This window comes from Rhinolophus sinicus, chromosome 17, assembly GCF_057876585.1.
Source record: "Rhinolophus sinicus isolate RSI-liver-muscle chromosome 17, RSI-T2T, whole genome shotgun sequence".
NCBI lineage: Eukaryota > Metazoa > Chordata > Mammalia > Chiroptera > Rhinolophidae > Rhinolophus > Rhinolophus sinicus.
This window is the reverse complement of record NC_142517.1, coordinates 134,315,787-134,338,566: the sequence shown is the minus strand read 5'-3', so window position 1 is coordinate 134,338,566 and position 22,780 is coordinate 134,315,787. Positions and strand designations below refer to the sequence as shown.

General features: G+C 34.9%; 1 long non-coding RNA gene across 1 annotated transcript; it reads right to left on the bottom strand.

Moving 5' to 3' along the window:
- Positions 1-2,856: 2,856 nt before the first annotated feature.
- On the bottom strand, positions 2,857-18,086 carry LOC141567328 (uncharacterized). Its single transcript, XR_012489949.2, has 3 exons — positions 17,820-18,086; positions 14,805-14,985; positions 2,857-4,430 (listed from the first exon to the last, which is right to left on the bottom strand). It is a non-coding gene; the product is annotated as an uncharacterized LOC141567328 (long non-coding RNA).
- Between the last annotated feature and the right edge of the window lie 4,694 nt (positions 18,087-22,780).

The following is a 22,780-nucleotide window of genomic DNA, read 5'->3' as shown; positions in this document are numbered from 1 at the left end:
TGTTACCCTTCCTTGTTTTTGTTTCATCTGTGTCCTCTCCCCCTTTCACCTGTATAAATGTTTTCTTTTCCAACGATGACAATCCTGTCATTATTCTTATGGACTTCCACATCAAAGCAAATGATCTAAGAAGTAGATCTCTTGACTGCCATAGAAATAAGGAGTATTTCCTCTACACTAACCAAGCCACCTACTCATTCACACAATTGCAACCTGGATCTTGTCAACATCAAGGATGGCACCACATGCAGAAAGTTTTTTTTTCCAAATATTGGCTACCCTTTCATCATCTCTTCTCTTCTGTCCTGCCCGTTCACCGTCATTCCTATCCAGCACTGAAGTTTGGTAAAAATACATTTTATAAAAAGCACTATGGCTTTCTGAAGATAGATCCTGCTCCATCTTCTTCGTTAACATTCTCTGGAACAACTGTGAAAAGGATTTGAAGAGAGAAAAGGCTCAATTAACATTCAAGAACCTGACTTTACAGAATTCTTCTTAGTATATTATAGCAGATGATTGAAAGCCAGAAAACTTGTCTATCTTTTCAACTACAGAAATCAGGAGATTAAATAGTTTTGTCCCTGGTTATATGTCCATGTTTAAAAAAACAAAACAAAACAAAAAAACAAACAAACAAAAAACAAACACAAAAAAAACCACTGGCCAATTTCAGAACTTCTAGTAGAAAAGCAGCAAGATAAACATCATTTACTAATTATTCCTCTACCTCCCCCCTCCCCTCTCTCTCTCTCTCTCTCTCTCTCTCTCTCACACACACACACACACACACACACACACACACACACACACACACACAGCAATAGGCCCTTGCTGAATTGTGCCAGGAAAATCCATCACATACATGACCTATAAAGAAAATGAAAAGTAAATATTTTAGTTTCTCAAATCTCCACAACTTGCATTTCGCACAAAGTTCACAAGCCTACCGATGGATGTGATGGGCATCGTTTTCTGTTTTAACTCAGACATTAGATCTTTAAATCATATGATTTCCTAATTTTCAGTGACTAAATTAAACCAGTTATACACATGGAAATGAGTTTTAGGTCTCATTGAAGAAGATGATTCTCCTTTTGCTGTTTGTGCCAACTATAGGGTCCATAGTCATGAGCCAGAATAAGTGGGTACAAAGATTTGCCGGAGGGGGTTATGACAATTTTTCCTTTGTTTGAACCATATGGTTTAGACCACACCACATGGTAATTGACCAAAGGAGATCAGCACTACTTTTGAGGTTGCTGTGGAAGGAGGCTTTGGATCATTTCCAGAAGGATGATTAATGGCTGTACCATGGCCTTCCTTATTACCACCTAACCCCTTTCTACTTTTTGGCAAGAATACAAACAGGAACAAAAGATTATAAAAGACTATAGAAAACTACCTTGAAATGATAGTTTAGGGCAGCTAACATTTTAAAGCTGTCTACTTTCTTCAGGAAAGATTATTGGGGGAAATAAAAAGTTGCTTCTCCTTTATATACCGTGTTTCCCCGAAAATAAAACCTAGCCAGACAGTCAGTTCTAATGTGTCTTTTGGAGCAAAAATTAACATAAGACCTGGTATTGTATTATATTATATTAATTATATTATATTATTATATTATATTACCTAGGTCTTATATAATAAAATAGTGAAATAAGACCAGGTCTTATATTAATTTTTGCTCCAAAAGACTCATTAGAGCTGATTGTCTGGCTAGGTCTTATTTTCGGGGAAACACGATAATACAGAGAGGGATAGATTAGGAAAGACAGTCAAAAGAGACCACACAGAAATAAATACCCAGAAAGACAGAAACTTGGTGATCAGATTTTGTTTGTTGGGTAATAGATTGTCCAGGTATATGTCAGGAATATAAACTGGAACTCACTGCTGCTCAATAACTATCAAAGACTTCACTGGATTAAGAAAAACAATATTTATAAAGAAATACTTGAATGTATCACTATCCATTTTAGAACATTTAAAATAATCCACCCTTGAATTAAGCAGAGATCAACAGAGATCTGTGCACGTAGACAGCATGTCATCGCTTCTACGCTCTCCCTCCCACCTCCACTACCACCACACTGCCTGAGAGATCAGCTGTTACTGATCCACGCTTTGGTACATTCCCCTTGATCTGTGAAAAATGTGATAAGATATAACCCAATGAAACAGAATGATATTTACAGTGAAGATCTTATTCATTGTGCTAATTATGAACATCTTTAGGAAATAAAAATCTTTTATCTCAGGGTCAAAAATGTTTGCTTGTGTTGATTCACTTACTTGTTTTTATATTTTGAATGTTATGGAGCATGCAATGGATTTTATTCCCCTTTTTGTATAGCCTGCTAAAAAGCTTAGAATTTATTTTGATGCCTACCTGTAACAAGCATTGCAAAATTGCCTTAGTTATTTAGTTTTGTTGTTGTTATTGCCAATAATCTGCTTCTGGTACAAATGAGCATAAAAATATATTAATATCTGCTTATGTTGATAAAAGAAGTGATTCATTCAGAGTGCTGTGCAATTAGATGAGAAGATCTACCATTTCCTTGCTCTACAACTTTCCCCCTGTACTTATATTACAGCACCATAGGAGGTGGTCTAGCACAATAGTTAAGAAATGTTCCTGTAATTGGGCAGGATTTTGATTTTCAGATGCTTGATGTTTCAGTTGTGTGATATGTGCTCTAGTATTTCTAAATGTCTCTTTCTATAAAGTACAGATTATAATTATGATTACTTTTTGATTAAATGAGGGTTTGATGTAGTGAGATTTTTTAACAGAAATATTCAATAAAACGTTCATTGACACATATATTTAATGCATTGATGGAAACACACATACACACTATGCATATAAATTATAAGATGATATAGGATAATATAACAATTATTCAACAAATCATAGCTTTACTACGTTATTCTTCTTTGCCGTTTTTGCTCTTTCATGCATGAGCTCTGGGTGACATTGTATGAGTTGAATCCATTCCCAATTCTTGGAGATGGAATCCCCAAAAGAAACAGAGCTTTCAGTGGTGGGTAATTTTATATAAAAGGTAATAGCAGAAGTTTTATGGGGAGAACATGAGGTGAGTTAATTTTTTAAAATACTATACGAAGCAGAGTAAAAATGAATTTATTTATTTAAGGAATTCTCAGTGATATGTATATTCTTCAAACCAGGGACATAGAACACAGCCTTTAATTGTTAACTGGGCAACTGGATTTCTAGAGAACTAATTTTGGGAAATGCTGCACTATGTTAAAATTCTTCATTTAGTGACCTATTAAGGTGTTTGAAATTCTCATTTCATTGAGATAAATTATTTCTTGAAGAATAACTGATAAAGCACACCCAGTTATATCAAAACTTTTAGGCCTCAAAGAGCAATCACTTGAACAGTTTACATGTTTCTATGTAGGAAGAGAAAAAGGACTCAGACAGATGGAAACACAGCATGCTATGGAGGGTATGAGTCATGGTCAAGAGAGCAAATCCAAATGTAAGAACCATAGAAGCTGAAGCACAGCATGAAGTCACCCTGGGGAGGAGGTGCTGGAAAGGGGAAGAGGTGTGGAAGAAAAGCAGTAGATAGAAGTGTCTTGGGCTAACTTGATGAGTCTGCATAATGACAGACATGGACAGATGTGAAAGCTACTGTACCACATGTTAACTGGTAATAGAAGTGTTAACCACCTATCTTTGATCTTCTGAGAACTCCTTTTTCCAGAAAAGAGGGTATGGAGTTAACTAGAGATGTTAGGTAACAAGTGTGTAAGGAAAAGATACCAGTATTGAAACCAATGTTTGTTGATGCTACAAATCAACATCACCCAGGGCACTCTGGGAAAGAACCAATGCCTGGCTCCAGTCCAAACAAACTGAATCAGGATCTGGGAAGTTGAGGCCAGTACACTGGTAATATTTAAAGTTTCTTAATAGATTTTAATGTGCATCCAGTATTAGAACCACTGCTTTAGAGAAAAGAGCATTGAGGAAATAGCAGAGAGCAGAGGATAGTTTCTTTAAGCTAACACTTAGGGGCAAAGGGGCATAGCCCGTTTATGATTTACAAATCCCTCTTCAGGGTAGAAAGAATTATGAAATTCTGTAAACTTATTCCGTGAGCCTTTACCTGGTCGTGCCTTTTCTCTGTTTTACCAAATGCCAACTGCAATTTCTCTGTAGCTATGAACTATCTCTAGTTTCACACTCTATACTTAGGAATAATATTTATCTTGAGACTCGTTGATTGGGTACACATGGAATTTCTCCCCAGAGTTTTGTCATCATCTTTGCATGAGTCAACATCTTTGGAGAATAAAGATGATTACCAAAGAGCTTCAGTTTTATTTCTGATCTTGGTGGATTCTCTCTTCCCTTCTCCAGATTTTCAGATTTCTGTTTTGAGCACCTGAAAGATATGATAGATTTGAGGACAGTATTTAAATGATGGTGACTTAAGGTAGTAGGCACATTAAAGAGAAAAAAGAGCATCTGTCAAGTATAGGACCCTTTTTGAAAGTGTATCTAAGACTCTCATAATGGCTGATTTGATGATAGTGGTATCTTTTACCGAGATTTACATGGCTGAGTTTCTTTGACACCTGAAATATTGATCCTTCTGTGTAACTTCGCCCTCCTCCAGTGAACTTTCTCCAGTTAAATGATTACTTTGTTTCTTAAACAACCCAAGGGGAAAGGGGAAAAATCCCATAGCTGAAGGCAATGCAATATAATAACAGTCTTATTCCTGTCATCTAGATGAATTTTGATGTGCTGGGGAAGACGAAGAAAAAAATAACTTTTGAAAGCTATTTTCCAGCCAATTGTAGTTGAATCTGTTTTTTACCCCGACTGAGAGAAACATAGCAAAGACATAACTATACAAAGTCCTATTACTCAAAATTTTGAATAAGAGAAGTATTTTTTTTTCTCTTTCAAACAGTCATGTAACTTTAGAAAGGCAGAATGTAATGAACCCAATAACCATCAATCTACATCACTGAAATTTTGCACTATGCCTTTTTATTTTTCTCCTGAGTGACTCCTACCATGGCAAGTATCCCTCTGTGGGAAATAGAAAGGATGTCAGTATAAATACTGTATTAGCTAAGATTAAAAACTTTTTTCTTGGTACTAACATAAATGAAAATCAAGTGCAGAACGGCTCCTTTGGTAATTCCTAAGTAGCCATGATAACACAGAAACTCCAGTGATTTGCTTTTTCCCATTAGAATTATCTTCACATCTTCTTTATTTGTACATATGACCTCCAGTGTCTCGGAGGCAAAGTAGCATGGGTTATATGAACAAGGTGTGTGCAACCAAACAATTCCATTAGTATGTTACCAATTCAAATAGCATTTCTATCTAGGCTCTTCATTTTTAATTTCTATCTTAACACAACAATCCATTTTATCTAACAAGATAATTCCATCATTTAACTAGCTGTGATCGTAAATAATAAACTTATTTCTGTTTCTTTTGACAAAAGGACAGACAAAAAAAGGAGAAAGAAGCATGTCGATTCAATTGTTTTATGTTTCATTATAAAGCACTAAAATTGTATAAATTGATTCATAAATATTTATTAAGAGCCTATGACATACTTAGTAGTATTTTATGTCTTGGTTCCAGAGCAGTGAATAAATTGAGCAAAAATTATTTTTTCATGAAACTTATGTTCATGAAACATATATATATATATATATATATATATATATATATATATATGAAGATGATGTTAAAGGAGTTGAAAGTAACAGGTCTCAAGAGAATTGTTGAAGTTAAAAATATGAGGGTGAAGGTATAATTTCACATTTTAAATGATAATAGTATTGTCAATAATAGTCAACTCTTATTTAATACTTCCTATGGGCCATGAATTACTCATTGAATGGAACTTTTTACTTAATGCTCACAACCTCTTATGAATTTGGTACTTTTACATTCCCATTTTACAGATAAGAAAACTGAGAGTTTTAGTAACTTGCCTATAGGCACACAACTGAGAAGTGGTAAAACTAGGACCCAAACTCATGGAGGCTGAACTCCAGATCTGTGTTCTTCACTCTTTCAGTTTGTGTCTCTCATACACAAGAAACCAAACCAAGGAAAAAAACTAAGTATTTTAAAATTAACCTGTATTTCACCTATAGTGTCAGATCTTAGTTATTTTAAATATTAACAGAAAAACTCCTTAAAAATAGTATGACAGTTCAGCCGGATGGCTCAGTTGGTTAGAGCGCAAGCTCTCTCTTTCTCTCTCTCTCTCTCTCTCTCTCTCTCTCTCTCTCTCTCTCTCTCTCTCTTTCTCTCTCTCTTTCTTTTTTCCCCCTTAATATTTAAACAGATACTGGTGGGGTTACTCTTACTGCAGTAAAGACAGGAAGCTGGTGGTTATGCTTTTGTGGACACCTTCTTAGAATCTTTCATACTAATCACATGCCCCTGAATGACACCTTCAGTACTGTTAAATGCTGAGGAACATAGTTTGAACACCACTGAATCAGACCACATTGAGATGTAATCTAATAGACTTGCTCTAACTTTTCATGGGGGAATCACAGTGTCCAATAAATTATAAAGGGCACAGTGGCAAACTCTGGAGTTGAGCAGGAAGCCAATCCTATTACCCAGGAGAGAGCATCCTAAAACAATCACATCAACAGAAGCACTCTATTTGGGTTATTCAATCTTTTTGTTTCTCTACTATGTGCCATTTGCTTTTCAGAGCTAAAACTCTGCATGTTTCTTTTCTATTAGAACCATAATTTCAAAACCAAATTGAACTCCCCTCAAAATAGCTGGTCTGGAAAAGGTATATGTAAATATAGTAGGGAGAAGAAACTTTATTTATGCTTGCTTCTTGCCCTTTATTCTGAGTTTTCTGAAAACCCGATTGCTACATTCCTCTGCATTTGTATAAATCACTTCAGTTAACGAAGTGGATTTTCACTCCTGATTAAACTGATCCTGTGAGGTAGGTAATACAAAGGAGGAAACCAAGGTGAAGTCAATAAATGTTGCACGTGATCTTGAACCCAAGGCTCTTTGTGACTGTTCAATCCATTTGTTCTGTCTCCACACAAAATAATTGTTTTACTCACACTTGCTCATCTCCATGATGATGTTATTATTTTTTTTTTTTTGCTCATCCCACTTTTCTGGGACCTGGACATTTCTGGGACGATATGGAAGCAAGTATTCTTATTACAGTAGAATACCATAATATATCACTGATGGTTTAGCAATGACACCAAGTCAAAAGAGAAAAGATAAAATATGTCATTCCTGTATTCTCAAGAAAGGGAAAGTTATATGATACATATTTTAGAAAGTAGCTGAAAATTTAGCTTTTCAGGGGGAAAGCTGTTTCTTGAAATTCATTTACATGAATCTTCTTATTGCCTAATAGCATGTAAATAAATTATATCTTTTTTCATATTAATGATAATAATAGCCCTATTTATTAGTTGCATATTATTCATGAAGCTAAACATTAACCTCCAAGCCTTACAATAACTCCAGAATTAAGTATTAATATCCCTGAATTACAGTTGGAACTTTTATTTTCCTTGATGTTTTTCTACAATTTTTTTTTTTTTTTTCATTTTTCTCTGGTTTATTCTCCATAAGCTCTTTACATTTTGGCCCAAGACACAAAACCTTTTGGAATTTGACTTCTCTCTGCTAAACTATCCTTTTTTTCTGATTCTACATCACTCCCAAACTACCCTTCCCTTTATTGCCAGTATTTCAAAACAGGACTGTCTATCCCACCATGGTTTCACAATATAGTCAACCATACCACATGACCTCTTTCTCACAGTTCTACTATACTGTGAGTTCTACTATCTTGAAGGTAACTGTTCAATTGAGATATATATATATATATATATATATATATATATATATATATATATATAAAATTGTATCATATATATATGATTTTAATTCATAAAATTATTGCATACTACCTTATCCTTTTCTTTTTCAATTTTTTTTTTAATTGGGGGGTATTGGGGAACAGTGTGTTTTTCCAGGATCCATCAGCTCCATGTCAAGTTGTTGTTTTTAATCTAGTTGTGGAGGGTGCAGCTCACTGACCCATGTGGGACTCGAACCAGCAGCCCTTGTTCAGAGATCACGCTCTAACCAACTGAGCCATCCAGCCGCCCCTCCTTTTCTTTCTTAATACCTATTCTCAACTAATTTTTCCTACTATTATGAATATTCTTTTATGAATATTCCATCCACTATTTGAATATTAATACTTTGCTCTTGAAAGTATCATCTACCTTCAGTTTCAACTGCCACTTTTAAATCTGTGACCCCCATGTCCGTATCATCAAGCTTTGATTCTTAGCTTCTAAACACCTCAATGTACCCGTGCTGCCAGCTTCACAATCATTCCCACAAATGATCTCATTACCCCTTCGCCAAGGCTGTTTTTCTCCCTTTCCTCAGTTTTGAGTTACTATCAGCTTTTCTCTCTAATTCACTTCTTAAACTCCATTACTTCTATCTTAATGGTGCCGCTTGTTTTCATCGTCTCTCTTCTGTTCCCAATGCTGCTGAACCAGTGGTCCTTAACTGTGTGCCAGAACTATTATATTAGCTTCCTAATCGGTGTATTGACTTCCAGTCTCTTGTTTTTCAATCTATGATTCCTATCACCATCACACTTCCATTAAAAAAAAAAAAAAAAAAAAAAAAAGCCTGGAGTTGACAATTCCCTTTAGCAAATGCCTACATTGCCTTCTGTTATATGGAGAGTGAAATACAAACTATATAGCTTTGTATTTAAGGATTTTTTTATCAGGTCACCAAAAACCTCTCTACATCAGTCATCATAGTGTTTAACTACTATTCCTTAAAACAAAGGTGTATAGTTTGTTTTATTATAAACTATACACCTTTGTTTTAAGGAACACACCTACTTTCCTACCTTACTAATTTCATTTACAGTCATGTCCTGCATAACAAGGTCTTGGTGCATGTGTATGACAGTGGCATAAGACTATAATGGGGCTAAATTTCCTGTAAGAAATGGAAAGATGTATGATTCAGGAGGATGTGTTTTTGTGTGTTTGTTTGTTTTTCTCTGATGGAAGCAATATCTGTAGAGCAATATCTGGCAACAGATTCCCTCTTACTCAGAACACTGGGATTCTGAGTACACAGATTATATCCCAGTCAGTCAGCCACTGACCCATTTCAGCACAGAGGAGCCTGTACCCCCAGTGCTGAATGCTCAGGGGGCAGTGCAGCCCTCCCAGATCTAGCTTGATAGTCTTCAGAGTTCATTGCTGTACATTTTTTATTGAGGACTTAAGATCCTATGCAAAGAACACATCCACAGGAGCGACCTTAACAAGTATTAAGTGCCACTACTACTTTAGTAAAAGCTTTCTGTGGTCATGTGGAGCCAGTCTGGCCCTGTACTTTGGAAATATTTTCAGGTTGTAATGATGTGAAGCATAGGTAATTCTTATTTCTTCCCTCAATTTCATGCTAGCGAGAACTCTTTGTGCCAATAAGGTCAATGAAACCAACAACAAATTTCCAAAGTCAAAATATTGAGTCCTCAGTTCTACACCCTCTCCTTGATAAATACCCTCTTTTTAAATGAATCCCACAAAAGTCCTTAATCTGATCACTGCTACCACATGCAATAGCTGAAACCAAATTGTCTTGAAAATCCTTCTTTTATCTCTTCATCTTGATTCTTTATCCCTCCTGAGCCTCAGGCCACCATTCACTTGTTCCTGACAGTCACTATTATGTTGATGTGCACCTCACTCAGCCTGTTTCTCCTCGATATTTCCAATCAGTCCAGCCCACATCCCTCTTCATGGAGCAGCATTGACAGCTCTCATGTTCTATTTCTGACCTTGTCAGAAAGAAGCCAGGGGAGGGCTGTGAGACAGTGTTTATAAAGTCTGCAGTAATGTGCAGTAATGTCCTAGCCTTCATATTCACTCACCTCTCACTCACTAACTCACCCAGAGCAACTTCCAGTCCTGTAAGCTCCATTCATAGGAAGTGCCCTATACATATGTACCATTTTTTAATATTTTTACTGTATTTTACTGTATATTTCTATGTTTAGATACATAAATACCATTGTGTTACAACTGCCTACAGTATTCAGTACAGCAACATGGTGTACAGACTTATAGCCTACGAGCAGTGGGTTATACCTCACAGCCTAGGTGTGTAGTAGGCTGTACCATCTAGGTTTGTGTAAGTGCACTCTGGAGTGTTCACACAACAAAATCTTGCCTAATGATGCATTTTTTTAGAACACATCCTCATCGTTAAGAAATGCATGAATGTATATTATTTCTCATGTGGTTTTATTTCCTTAGCTCGTCTCATAATTTCCACTAATACATTTATTCTCTCCTAAGACCTAGTTAAATCTCTTTGACATTCATTCAGTTTTGACCTCATTATAGTGCATATTTTGTTGAATAAAATTGAACAAATATTAAAAAATCTTGAGTAGATTTTGAATACTGAAAAAAATGTTATTTTTTTGGTCAAGGTGACAAAACTGGCTATGAATTAGTTGTTAATGGAATAGTTGTGATTTAAAAAATACTTTAAGAATGACTATAGTTAATCTCCACCTGGAACCTTGTATTACTGCAGTGTTATTTTTTCCAAATGTATCAATTTTGAGACGCTGATGTAGAAATTTCAAATAATGAAATTTGAAGGTTATATAAAGGGTGTATATACAGAGGGTGCCAAAAAATGTATATGCATTTTAAGAAAGGAAAAAAAAAACTATTAAAATTTCAATACTCAATGTATACCAATAGCAAAAGATGAATACAAGTCACATTTGCCTTCTGCAATTACAAGAGGTGCTAAAAGTGCTTATCATCAGTGTACAGACACTTCTGATTATGGTGAACTACTGCTTGAGCAACACTGACCAAAATGTTCACTTGTATACATTTTTTTGGCACCCTGGTATATAATTAATTATTTCTATTTTTATATACCCTCAATATATTTGAGATAAATAATAAAATTGCCTGATTATACAACCTAACTTATATGTTTAAAATAATGTTTTCTATACTTTATAACTGAGTCTGAAGTTTGAAAATGGTAATAAATACATACTAAGATAGAGTATGCTCTGACACAGCAAAGTTTTGTTATGTCATGAAAACTCAGTCTAACTTATGTTTCAGTAGGGCTAACTCTGTTGCACTTATATTCTACAGAAATCACAGAAATACACTCAGTACTTTCATTATTAAAATAGTAAATAGATGTCACAAATAATAATTAAGTATAAATAATCAACACAACTGGACATTTTCTCACCGACCATCTTTTTTCTCTCATTATTAGGCAGTTAATATTGATAATATCAAGTAAATGATTCTCTTCCCTAGTTTTTATCTCCATGAATAGAAATTCTACATTTACAACTTTAATCATTTCCTTCTGTCATGCATTCATTTAATATGTATAGTTTTAGCTTTTTACTTAGTGGTAGTAGTTTATAACTTTGAGTTCTAGTTTTAGATGTGTCACCAAGTTATTTTGAACAAAGCATTTCATTAGTCTGTGGTTCAGTTTATTCATGTATGGTAAGTTAGATGTGAAGATGAGGCTATGAGTAATAATTTAGCATTAGTAGAAGTCTTTAAAAGATTTAGTCAAATTGAGTGTGTGTATGTCAGAGAGAGACAGAAACCGAGAGAAACAGATAGAGGAGTGGAGGGGCAATTGATAGAGAGAAAGAGAGAGAGAGAGAGAGAGAGAGAGGAAATCCATGAGGAAGTTGTAGTTAAAAAATAAAGTGTTTCTAAAAGAAGATTAATCAGCTAAATTAGAAATGCATACCTAGCAAGAAACATCTATTAGATGGTCTTATGCACTTTCTCAGTGTTTATATAGTTACACAAAGTCATTCTCAAGCAATTACTCTGTCATAAATATCTATAGCTTATAGCCATAGTTATATAAATTGTCATGTGACCAATTTGCACAGAATATTGGTCACAGTGAGACTGGAAAAGTGCTACAATTTGAGTTCCATTTCTCTTTTGCTTTCTACAAAGACCAAAACACACTACTTTTGGAAACAGGTTCTGTTTATTGGTAGTCTGCAGGACTTGCTAATTAGCATTTAGTTATAAGTAACACAGAGGTTAGTTGACATTAAAAAGGATGCTTTGTGATGTCTAAGCTCAGTTTAAGTTGAAAGAGGGCTTAAGGAATAATCGCTGTATGGACTATGTTTTCTGGAAATTACATTACAAATTTTATCAGTACTTTAAGGCCAGAATCATGTTCCATTTATCTTTTATGGGAAGTATAATAACAATTTCCAACCTGGTCACTTTCAAAGGACATTTTCAGAACCCTCATATGCCATTTCTACTCTCAGTCTCTTCAATTACTCTATTTGCCATTTCACAGGTCTTTCATGTTTTAAGGGAGCCATAGCCCTATATCCTCAATTGCGAGTCAAGAGTTGAGGATGGAGAAAATGAAGCTAAGAGAATTAAAAATGTATTCTCCACTGTCTAATTTATACAATTAAAATTATTTCTTCCTCCAGCCATAATTTGTCATTATAGCATTATACCCAGTATCTATATTTTGTTTTCTACCACAAAGTCATCAGAATTCCTTCCCAGTTGTATTCACTGACTCCTAACATTCTCCCATCCCCATTCCCTGAGACAATGTTAAAATTTATCTGAGTGTTGTGCTCCCACCCTATTTGTGTTGCAATTAATAGTTGGCATTAAAAGATCACCTAGCCCTTTTTATTCCAGATAAGACCCACCTCTTCCCTTTTTCAGTGACTCATTTTCATCCATCTTCATGACTCCCATAAGATTCATAGATGGCTCCCTTTTTTATCTGCCTCTCTAAAATCCCAGGTCTCTTTTTCTTTTTGAGACATTCCTCATTAATGGATGTTTTTCCTATTGCAATAGCCTGAATAAAATCATCCCTTAATTGTCCAGTGCAACATTTGATCTTTTACAGCTGCTTCAAAGTTAAATTAACAAAAAAAAGTTGTCTAAACACATCTGTAGCCAAAAAGGATCTTTGTCTTTTGTCTCCAAAAAACTTATGAGGGTGCTCTAATGGTGTAAGGAAATACTTCATTAAATTGGTAACATGTAGACATATGGAAAATATATTTTTGCATATGTGTTTGTGGCATTAGATGTTATAAGAATAAGTGGATGAGAAAGGGGAAAAACTGAGAGAATTTCACATATTAAAATAGTATACTATTGTTTGAAAGACACATGTTCTTTTTCTGAAATTAATGAGTTTTAGCAAGTTTTAATGCACCTTGAACAGGTAAATTGGGCGAAAATCTTGATAACTATAGGGAGTTCATGACGTCTGTTAAACTCCTTATAGGTTTCTGAAATACATCATGAATAGGAATGTTTATTAAACATTTTTTAAAAACCTAATGTGGAAGAGATGATTTTATGTTTAAAGTATATCTCATTACTACCTGATATAAGGTAGAGGTTAATTAGAGTGAAACAATAAAGTACTGTAGAAAACCCTTAAGTTCAGTAAAAGTCAAGAAATGTGTAATGTTCTTATATCCTGTCCTAAAAAAACCTATATCTAATTTGTCATGTGAGAACAGCCACCTGAGAATAAATTGTTTTGGAATGGCCTCAGTGGAATTATAAAATTACTAACGAAATTAAATCTCATTAGAGCCTTTAAGCTCCTGATAGATAAAATGCAAAGAGCCAATGTTTGAAGATATCTAGACATTCAAATAGACGATACTAACAGTGAGACAATTTGTTTTTGTTTTGTTTTTTAAACTTGGATTGATCCTTACAAATTGTTGTTGGTCACTCATTATGTTCAGCTCACTGTGTAAATGCTCTACAAGCACCAAGGAAAATAAGAAAAACAAAATCCTTGTCCTTCAGGGGTCATACTGAACAGTCAAAGAGAAAATAATGGTAAAAGGATAAACACTAGAGAAGGGTAAGATATAAAAATTATGAAATTATTGTTATAGAAAGTGAGAAAATTGAATGATATATGATATAATGAATGTAAAGAACTAAGTGAAATGCCTGGCATTTAGTGAGTGGTTGATATATGATATCTCAAAATACCATTTCTACATCTTAGGAAGACCACTTAGGGAAGAGGAATGTAAATGCTACTTGACAGGAAAATAATTCGACTCAGATGAGCTAAGAAGAAGCACTAGAAAAATAATATCCTAGATAGTAAGGATAGGAAAGGCAAAGATATTGAGGAACAATGTCTATAGCATGAAAGTTTAGAGGTTCTTAATTACACCTATGCCCTTCCTTATAGTTGAAGGTTAGCCATAAACCCATCAACAACACTGGGACACTAAAGCAGTGATTCTCTAGGGGGTACTTGGGTTTGAGATGGACTTCAAAGAGTAGACATGTAGTTTAAAAATGACCCTGGAAATTCTAGTACTTTTCTGTTGAAACTCAGAGGATTTAGTAAATAATTTGTAGGATTAGTTGGAAATAAATATGTATATGTAGGTGACAGAGAAATAAAGGTCAGTAATGCCTATCTAAAGAGTATAGACTACAGTCAGAGGAAAATCAGGATAGTATTTGGGGGGAGTGGAAAGAAGAGAGTGCCATATCAGAGATATGTACGTCAGTTGTGTAAGTAGGTTGGATGGAGGGAGAAGAGAGTCAAGACAAGAAAACCAATTAGGAGACTAAGAATACTAAAAGTGTTTAAAATTAAACATACTCACCTGAATATCTTGATAATCTATGACTGACAATTTTATTGCAATCTTTAATCCGACTCTGGTGTTCCAGTTGTCAATTGCAGAATAACAAACCAATCCACAACTTATTCTTAGTGATTCTACAGATCTTGTATTCCAAAAGGGTTCAGTGAGGCATCATCTGGAAGGATTTGAATGTCTGTGGCTGACAAGAGAAAAACTTTTGAGATATCCTAAATTAAACTACAGCAGGCTAGGGAGTGACAGAAAGAGATAAGAGTAGTTAACCAGTTAATAGCTGTTGGCCAATTAAAAACATATTCTCACATTCCTGAATGTATGTTGGAGATTTGAATTAATTTATGTAGAAGCCACCAGATGCCACCACACCCTTCTTATGCTGAACTTTCAGGACTATTCCCCACCACCAATCAAAAGTAGTAAATATTTCTTATTTACAGACTGTGCACGTACCATAAAACTCTCCCTGCTTTTCCTTTCTGCACCTCCCCACCCGCACCTTATCTGTAGCCATTGTAAATTCTTTCGAAACAACTTTCATCTTTCATCTTTCTTCCCTAAAACATAATGTATAAAAGTGCCCGGCAACTCCAGGATGGTGGGCAAGTTTCCTTCTCCACCTATCCCAACTGCTGATGGTTTAGAATTCATGCCTCAGAACCTAGCCCTTTTCTGGCTACCATTATGGCTCCATAAACCCTTTCTTTTAAAAAAGATTTCAGCTGTGAAAGTTTTTTGTTTAACAGGGTAATTCAACCTCTGGGGACTGGAATTCTTTGGAGGATTTTTTTACTCATTTTGGCACCTGGGCTGGGATGACTGAAAGGCTAGTCTCAGCTGGGACTGTGGGACAGAGCACCTAGTCATGGCATGACCTCTTCCTACAGCTCGGACTTCGTTCCCAGCATGGGAGGTCCGGTGTACATGGGTCCTGCGGTGAGTGAGGGAGCATTCCAAGAGACCAAGGCTGAGCTTCAAGGCTTCTTATGATCTTGTCGCAAAGTCATGCAACATCATTTCTTCTGCGTTATATCAAAGCCATTGCCCAGATTCAAGTGAATGGGGCATGTACTTAACTTTTCAATGGTAGGACCCTCCAAGAATTTGAGGCCATGGTTTAAAACTGACACATGTACATACCATGTTTCCCCGAAAGTAAGCCCGGGTCTTATATTCATTTTTGCTCCAAAAGATGCATTAGGGCTTATGTTCAGGGGATGTCATCCTGAAAAATCATGCTAGGGCTAATTTTCTGGTTAGGTCTTATTTCCAAGAAATATGAGGTAATAACAGGAAAATGTATGCAATATAAAATAAAAGCAGTTGCAGGAGCTGTTTTCAAAGAATCTACTAAAAATTACATATTACTTATTTTGGCATTACTCATGCAATTGTATAGTAGTCAAAATGAGGATCTCATATAATGGACATGAGACATTAGTAATATTGATGGAACAGAACCAGAAACAGAATTATTAATCAACAATTAAAGACATTTCTACCTCACAATTATCCTTTTAGGAGGTCAAGGGTTAAAAGAGATGCCATGTAAAAGACTGAAATTACTTAGAAATGTGTGTTTGAAAATATGGCTGGCCCTCAAATGCAAAAGTCATACATTAAAAATGTTGCAATTAATTATTCAGATGTTTCAAATGTCAATTTTTGCTATTACTTTCACAATATCACCAGTCATTTGCTTTCAATTTTTCTTTACATTTAGGTGTTCTGAGTTGTAAATTTAAGTAGAGAATGTGATCACCCTTAAGACAGCCCATCAACAAATGTTTGTTTAGGCATGAAAAATTAGAATAACTTAAACCTTTGCCACTGAGACAGGTAAAGGGTTCCCATCAATGGCCATTCACTTTTGAGTAATGAGGTTTAAAAGAAACAACTTGTAGTCTTGCTCCTTAGGAACCTCGGTAGCAATTGTGCTTTAGCTGCAGGTTCCATGATCCAACACGGAACAAAGTGCAGCTTTGGCTCCACTCAGCCTCTTGTCTGTGTCATCGCTGTTTGAACCCCCTCCACAGTATTCATCTGTTATGAATTCTCTTTCGAAGAGCATCTGCTGCCAATAGAGGCAAGTTTTTAATATGTTGATTTATCATTGTCAGAATACAGGGTTTTATTGCTTGCATTTGAATATTGTATTTAAGGTGCTTTTGTGATTACAGATGTTTTCCATATAAATCGCTTTATATTAGAAAAATCTTCCTTTCAGTAATTTTAAGGCAACTTCACATTTATGCGTTTTACGTTTTAATATCCTCTGCATTGCCGAGCTCTTGTGAATTACTTTCTGTCTGCAATGGCAGTCGGTATGAGCAAGCATCTGTGTCTGTTTCTGTTTCAAAGGAGAAATTTAAATGTGGGTGTAGTTTTTTTTCTTTTCTAGGGAGCCAGAATTTATTAATTACTAAGGGAAGTTTTGATTGTTATTTTACCCCCCAAAAGGACAGAATGGGTCACTACATGAAAATAGCTTCCCACTCTATATAACGTTTGCAAACCAGAAAACTATTGTCAAGTTTCCACACTTTTCTCTCACTCATTTCTGTAGTTTTAAAATAATCTGGAAGTCTTTGATACTGTACAGTCTCTGAAATAATAGCACCATCTACTGTCTAATCCTGAATTCATTTATCATGTTAAGGAAAAACTGAAAATGATAGAGATGAAAGGGGAGGGGGTGCGCTGAGTTGCTTAATAATATGGCACAAAATAAATAATATATAACTACAAATCGTAAAAATTCTTACCTAATAAGACTAATCATATCTGGAGCTAGTCACATTAAATAAACACAGTGAGATACTCATTTCCATCAAAAAAGTCCATAATATACTATTAAAATTTATAGATGTCTTCATCATCATCCTCATCATTAACCATCATCATCACCATCATCAGTTTAGTTTCCAGTTTCTCAAAAACTTAGATTACATTCATTGAGATGAAGGTGAGGGGTGAGAGAGACAGACTTAAGAAGAAATATTTTAAAGAGATCCTTACCTCTCAGCAGTGAATCGAGATGTAAGCATAATTGCTTCCTTTCTGCACCACCGAGTACCAGCCAGCTCACACGGAGTACCTCTCAGAGTGGGAGTTGCTAGTAGGCCTGATTGTTCCCTGTCCTCAAATTCTTTTTCCCAAAGGAGTAATGTTATTTCATTAAAGAAATTCAACTGTCTGGATAAATGATCAGTGAAAGTAGGTCTCAGGGCTCTCATAAAAATAAGCTACTAGCTATTTGAAGAACATAGTGTGAAATTCAGGACATTCTCCAATCCTCCTTCATGCTGATTTCTTTCAATGAGCAAGAGGTCAGTTGTCAGTCTGCCTCATGCACAGTGATTTCCTTAACCTTACAGCTCCCAGAGGGCTGTTTGCCTCCCACACGTCTATTACAAACTGTATATGGGGCTCTTCCTTCCTCTGGAATTGCCATCAACTTATTCCACCTATAGCAGAGCTTTTATGCTTTGTGCCCAGTTTATTATTTCTTTTGTAAATCAATTTAGAAGATTTATTTTCTCTATCTGGTCTTCCACTCCCTTTCTTCCCACTTCCATTTTACTTTTTCTTCTTTTTTTTTTTTTTTTTAAATTTCAAAATGAGGCCTGAATTGAAATTCCTCACTTTAAAAAAAATTATATTTCCACAGTTTTTAATAACCAAAGGCCTTTACATAAAATAGTTGGAGAAAACATATATTCTTATGATTATCTGTTTTTATTCTGGTCAACTTTTTTAAGATGCCACAAAATGTAATAAAGAGGAAATAAACAATGACATCATTAACATGTCTACCATGATCCTGTATCTTAGTTATTGTTGTAAACTATAGAAGGTAATATACTGAAATATTAGCTGTGTTTTCATCCATTACGCAAAAATCATAACTTTATTTATGCTATATATGTGTATATAGGTTACTATTTTATAAGGAAAATGTACTTTTATAAAGGAAATCTCTTTTTTAAGGGTGTCTCCCTCCCTGTACCAGGAAGAGAAGGATGACTAAATCAAAGAAACTTGTCAATGGAGAGGCATGGACTTAAGTCTGCATGACAAACCTGACACGATTCCTGGTCACCTCCCTATAAATGGCCTCCCCACAGCCTTTCTCTTTTGTCTTTAGTTAAAGATAGTCTTCCAGCCTGAATTCTAAGCCACTTCTGAGAGTTACTCATTCTTCCCTGGTTATTTCCAAGAGGTGTATACACATTAATACACTTCTGTTTGTTTTTCTCTTATTAATCTTTTTGTTACAGCTTCCCCAGCTTAGAACCTAAAATGGTAGAGGTAAAATTGTGTTTTTTTCTTTCTCCACATTACCCAAAAGAGACTGAATTTTAAATTGTGACTGTGAATAGAAACAGGGTTTTACAAGCTACATTAATATAGTTTTAGAAAATCTAAAATATACTTTTTTCTATTTGCATTTAGTAACTCAAGTGTGGTCCTTGTAGCATCAGCATCACCTGGGTGCTTGTTAGCAATGTAGATTCTTGGGTGCCACACAAAATCTACCAAAAAAAAAAAATTGCATTTTAGCGAAATCCCTACTATAAGGTAGTCCTACTAACAGAAGACCTTTCATACTAATATAAAACGAGAGAGAGAGAGAGAGAGAGAGAGAGAGAGAGAGAGAGAGAGAGAGCGCGAGAGAGAGAGAGAGAGAGAGAGAGAGAGAGAGAGAAAAAACATGATTTGAATATTGGTTCAACATTATTAGAGATCCTTCCATGTAAAACAGGGTGTTATGTCAGAGAACAAAATAATTTTTCCTTTATCCTTCTCGTTTCTTGGCTGAGACCACTTGTAATAAAAAACAGGTTGACAAGAGAAAAACAAACAGAAGTTTAATAACATATATACCTCACATACCCATAGGAGATACCCAGAAAAAAAAAGAGTATATTCTCAGAAATGGGTTTAAATACCACCTTTATGTAAAGAAAAAAGAAAGATGTTGTGGGTAGTGGGAGGGGAGGCCAGTCAAGGGATGTTAGCAGAAAAAAAAGGTTTGTCATGCAGATCGAAGTCTATGCATTTCCACTGAAATAAAGCTTCTGATTTAGTCACTCTTGTCTTCCTGGTATCAAGAGAGAGTTACCCTTAAAATGCAGATTTCCCTTATGAAAGTAAATTTTCCTTACAAAAGGGTAATTTCAACTCTGTTTTCAGAGATTCTCCTGTGTCTGCTATTAATATTTCTCAAAACTAATCATCTCAAAATAATGCTTATATCAAAGAAGCATATTTTGGGGTGGCATATTCTGCTATCCTTCAAATGAAAGTAACTATAGAATCTGGACAGAATTTCACACAAATGTATATAAAAATCAGAAGTATATAAAAATCAGAAGAGAGGACAATTGAAACCTTTCTTACTCCCTTGAGAGACAAGAGGACAAAATTTGTGATGGTGTCATCTATGTCTGTGAGACGCTAATTCTGGAAGTAAATCCACAGTTCCAAGGGTCAGAAGGCTCAGAAGCTTGCATCTTTGTATAATTAAAGGCCAAACCTTTTTTTTTTTTTTTTTTTTTTTTTTCTGAATTACACCTCTTGTGTTTTGAAGGAGACACTCTAACGCAGCAACTCCCTTCTCAAAAAATGCTTTCCTCATTTTATCCTTACACTACACAGTTAGTGTTCATATTCACATTTGAGAAGCACTGTTATATCAGTAACCTAAGTCAATGTCCAAGTGTGTGTTTGACTACAGATAGGTGTTTAATGGTCCAATCATCCTTTTTGCACAACATCTGGGAGATTTCCAATTCCATCAATGAAACAGTGATCTAGATCCCACTCAACAAACTTTTTTTGTAAAGGGCTAGATAGTAAATATCATAGTCCACACAGTCTGTTTTGAACTACCCAACTCTGCCGTTGCAGCACAAAAATATCTGTAAGTATTAGTGTGATTACGTTCCAATAAAACTTTAAATTAAACTTTATATTAACGTTTTAAATTAAAGAATTAAAACAATAGGCAGCATGCCAGATTTGACCCACAGGGCATAGTTTCTTAAATCCTGTTCTAAAATATTCTATGAAGTGGTTCTTTTAAATATAAAGCAGTGGTAGCTAAGGAGTAGGGTTTGTAGCTCCTCTAAGATCATTTCTTCGAAATTCTTAAGTTCTCTGGAGGTCTTTAGGCACATGACCTCTGCTACTATAGAGTCATGCATCTCTGTGTTGCACAGTCTTGGCACACATGAGGGCATGGCTTTGTTCTTCTCAACCCTGGATTAAATGCCCTTTTACTTATGCTGATAATGAAATTCCTTGCTGTCAGCATTTTACGTGTTACAGATGGATCTGTGGCATCCTTAAAATCAATATAGAAATATTTCAGGTGCTAAGTATGCCAATTGTAGAACACTTGAAAAATAAGAGCTTAATAATGTTAAATAATAAAGTAGTAGTAGTGGTAGTGTCTTTTGAATATATAATGATTTCATATCTTTCATTTGCTCCTTTGTCCTTTGATTGTTAAACAATTGGGCCAGCTACAGAGAAAAAAAAAAATATTTCTGGGGCTTTGGAAAAGTAAATGAGATGTTCAAGGTCACACAGCAAATGCAAGTTGAACCTTGGCTCAAACCCATATTCCTACTTCTTATTCTAGTATACGTTTCAACACAACATAATGTCTTCAACTAGTAATGGGACTATATATTAATGTGGTAGATAAAATCTGTAGTTAAAATCCACAATACTCTTTTAGAAATGTCTTCAAGTTCATTAGTGACCTAGACAGAACTGTTAAATGTGTTTCCATTTTATTTTATCACATTCTATCTCATTGTGCATTTCCCCTATGCAGGAAATTTTAAAATTTGTTTTCAAGGAATTGTTATGAACATTTTATTTAAAAAAATGTAATAGATTATCAACTGGTCAATAAGATTTTCTCTTTGAGTAAGTTATATTCTTTGAGAAACTCACAAATGAGTTAATTTACCCAATGAAGTCCAGCACAAATTCTAATCTTGTACATCTCTTAAAGGTGCATTTGATCTCTCTCAGTGACATCATCTATTGGAGATAGATGTCCTAATTACCTTGTTCTTCTCTAAGCAAATATTAGTTACACCTAAAAGCACATATTATTGAGTTTTAAATTCCATTAGGAGCATCTCAGTTTTTATCTGTGTTCATTTTCTCTTTCCATTACTGCCCTATATATCTTTGGAAGATATTTACTGAAGTTATGATAAAGAGTCTTTTAAATTCTTGGTATGACAGTCTTACTTCAGGAATTGAGAAACCTTTCTGGCAAATTAGTAAATATGGATAAAGCATGCAGAGAAGGAGAGGAATCTCTCTTCTTATATTGCTTCCTGTTCCTCAGAATACTGTTGAATTCCTTTAGGAAAAAACAAACATGTAGCTACTGAAAAAGACTTTATAATGCAATTCCTTTTTGTTAGCACTAGTGTGATTCTTTTGATACATGCATATAAAAGTCTCCCAACATGTTTTTTGCTATAATGAATGGAAATGTATTCCCTTAAAAACCTTTTAACTTTCTGCTTAATGGTGGGATTCAAAAGGAAAATGAAACTGAAAACATAGTTGAACCATAAACTAGAATTACAGGTACAGGTACACAGCTTCTATGTTATAATGGATTTAGGTTGTGTCCCTGATATGATTCAAGTTCACTGACTGTGTTGACTACTCATTTTTTTTGTTTGTTTGTTTTTTTGGTTTTTCTTTTGTTGTTACGTATTTTTGCCTTGTTTCAGAAAAGATTTGAGGCATTTAACAACAACAACATGAATAATAAAATGTTGGGAAAACTAAGTAAGAAGCAAGGATCCCAAAATAGGGGAAAATATGAATGAAGTGGATATTCACTGCTGAGTAGAGTCCATGAGATAAGAAGGTAGAAGGAAAAGGAGTAGCAAAGACCCAAACAAATCCACGCTCTCAGGTTGTACGGTCCACATATC